Source organism: Eucalyptus grandis, chromosome 11 (genome assembly GCF_016545825.1).
Source record: "Eucalyptus grandis isolate ANBG69807.140 chromosome 11, ASM1654582v1, whole genome shotgun sequence".
NCBI classification, from domain to species: domain Eukaryota; kingdom Viridiplantae; phylum Streptophyta; class Magnoliopsida; order Myrtales; family Myrtaceae; genus Eucalyptus; species Eucalyptus grandis.
Window position 1 is genome coordinate 2,329,120 of NC_052622.1, and position 3,532 is coordinate 2,332,651.

A 3,532-nucleotide genomic window follows, 5' to 3' on the forward strand; every position below is an offset into this window, starting at 1 on the left:
CGATCTAACTCGAGCTTTGGCTCGCAGAACACTGGAAGCCAGGAACGGAGCATGGCGGTGAGCGACGACGGGTGAGGTCCGATGGCCGCCGAGGACCTTCCGGTTCTGTTGTTGGGCTAACTCCACCCCCTGGCCAGACAGACCGCGCTGCCGCCGCCCTCACCACCCCACAGCTGCCGCCACCACCACCTTCCCCTCGTCGATCACCAGCTGCCGACTCTCCCACCCCCACCTTTTCCTCAACCGCCGCCTCCTCCCCGCTGCCACCAATCTTTTCACATGGATGGCACTCATTCCCGCTTTATCTGTGGAGTCGCCAAAATCACACTTTGAATTATCCGTGCTCACAGGAGATCATTACATCCCACTAAAAGGATTACGAGACGAAATGGATGCGATGGGGGTGACTTTATCCCGCAATCGGAAGAAAGGCGATTTTACCTAGGTATAAAGCACAAGGTAAGTCGTTCAGGACTTGTACATGCAGTTCGAATTTAAGAAGAGTCTATATATGATAAGTGGGATGACATTATGTTATGAAAATTACCGTGAAGTTTGCATGATGCAAAAAGAGGAAATAAAGCATGAATATTATGCTTTTCTGGCCATATATCTTTATATATCAAGAATCAGAACTTTAGGCAAGCACTGTCTTGCATATCCTCAAACGAACGGTAAAACAAGTGACGTCCATGTACGGCGTAAATGAGACATAAAACCTTCGAAGAACAAGTTGGCAACAAATTATTAAACGAGGTATGACCAATACTCAGTTTGTCGAATCCGATTCGATCTGTTTACATGATATATCTTTTATTGATCAATGGAATTTTCTCGAATTTTCTAAAACGTTCTACAAATGCGAAAATTTGTGAATGGGACCATTTGTTTCATTGCTTATTTTTCATTCATTATACTGTTTAAGTAAAACCAGTTCATTTAAATCGCATAGTATACATTTCTTTGATTTTAAATTAAAGTTTTATCTCCATGTTTAATTATTGAAGCAGAGGTGTTCAAGCCAAACTAGTTCCACTGAAACTGAACTAGACTACTGAAAACAAACTCTAAAACCGATTCCCATTGAACTAGCCCAAGGATAAGTTCCAATTTTCAGATCAGTTGAACCATTCCAATTGAATGCTCATAGGATCAAACTGCACATCTATTTGGAACACATTCTTGAAATGATTATCAATTAAAAGCCCAAAATCAGTTCTTTTTCTCATAAATTCTAACCTCAGCATTCTTTATGTGCTCTTCCTTTGAAATCATGTTATCTTTCCTCTTCTTCTCAAGATTTGATGGATGAATGGGATATGAGTTTCTAACTTATCTTTTAGTGACTACATGCTCATATTGTAAGTTTTACAATTTATGTTTATGTTATGTGATTAAAAGAGCCTCAAACCAGTTCATCAATGTGATTGTATATTTCAATTTATTACTCTTTGAAGGCTAAATACCATTCTTGCTGTATATCTACATCCCTCAAGAGAATAAATATCACCAATCATCATAAAGTTTAAACCGTTAAGAAGAGAAAAGAGTTGCTAATTTCATTCGATATATGATTTGCAGTAAGCCATTCTTCAATAACCATAAGAGAGATATATCCAAATCTTGTGTTTTTTTCAGTTTTTTCTGGCGAAGATATACATCATGTGAAGTTGCGTGGCTTACCATCTCCTTTTTCTTTTGATAATTTAATATAATAACATGGTTAACATTCTCCCGAAGGGGATTATAAGGACCCTTGTGACATCCCGATTTTCCAATTCTATTTTCAATAAATTGAGACGGGCATTTCGTTGGCACGCATATAGTTCCTTTCCTTGAGTCGGCCACTCATGTGGAAACTAGTCTATCGGGTGAAGCCGTTAAGAGTTTCTAATGCATCGGACTCGAGAATTTGACCGAGGCGACCTTTCGGCCGAGCTAATCTGCAAGGGTCATTACGGCACAAATAAAAATCGATTAGAGACCGGAGATAGGTTGACTCGATAGGGCATGTGATCAGTGTGGGTGATTCCACCGATCACACAATTCTTGTCGATCACTTGGACCGACTTTTCTATCGATTGGGTACCTTGTGTCTCGTATTTGAAACCTTGAGATTACCCGACAACCGAAATCGCCAATGTTTCAAAGATGTACATTTGTGGCTTGAGATGATCAACCACAAGTCAAATGCATGAAAATTTCTAAAGGCTACTCGGTAGGTTGGGCGTAATATCGTGCCAAAGTGAAATTAGTGGAATTGAGATCGAATCGAATTGGAAGTACGGGTGTGTCACAAATCATTTCAAGATCATTGAATCATCTTTGGAAGATTTTTCATGCAAGCGAGTTTTTAGCAATTAAATCGGAAAATGGCTAATTTGACTCGAGAAATTAGTAAGCCCGCTTTTGGTATCGCTTTTAAGACTAAGTTGGTTCTATAGACAAGTGAAGATGTGAATTAAAGTGTGGTGACATTGAATTAATTTATGGACTTCATTTAGACTCAATTGGAAGAGAATTGATGAGATGAAAGAAATTGGATGTCAAGTAGATACGGCGGAAAATGAAATTGAACCCATTGGAAAAGGTTGTGGGAGTTTTGAGAGTGGAGCATACTTGGTGATGTCTGGTGGTGAAAGCCTAATTTTTGGGTTAAAGAAAAAGAAAAAAAAGAGAGAGAAGAGATTCAGTCTCTCTCCCTCTCTCTCTCTCTCTCTCCATCTTCATCTTCAACCTTGGAACTTCTTGGACGTGGGGAGGAAAATGAGCCGAACCGGCAGCTCGCCCAGCCGCACGCCGCGCCCCTCTGCTTTTGCTTCAACGCTTGTCCACCTTGCGCGTAGCCAAAGCCACGCAGTTTCTCCTTCTCACCACCTCCACTCTTGAACGCTTGCACAAAATGATGGTAGACGGCGAAACAGCAGCAGCGCGCCGTGCGCCACCTGTGAGCCATTGTTTCCTAGCTGGAACCAAGCCCCGCTTTGGTCTCTCTCAGCGTTCTCTGATCGCGCGGATCTGCTTTAACAGCGTGCCGGGAAGTTTTCGGAAGGATCAGGCAAGCCTATAAGTGCGAAAGCAATTTGGCGCCTTCCGAATGATTAGCTCGCCACTAGAAGGAGTGTTACTCTAAGTCTGGATGAGCTTTCCAGTAGCTGGTTGGCTGTCGGGTAATTAAATACTAATAACAGGAGGGTTAATGTAACTCAATGTTGTACTTATGGATAAGTAGAAACTTAGGTGTTGAATTTAATTGAGCCCAATTGAATTTAGAAAAATTAGGCAGTTTATCTTAGCTCTATATAAAATTAAATGCTAAAGAGTTTATTTAAAGTTAAGCCTTGATGTGACACAAATGATTTTAGTTTGGAATATTTAAGTGCTTTGAAATTTGGAAAATATTATATTATTTTAATCCGAATATATTAAAACATTATTATAAAAAAATCAGAAAAATTATTTTTGACCTTGCATTTACTCAGAATTTGCGTGATCTTGACATGAATGATTTAAATTGAAGATTGGATTTCTC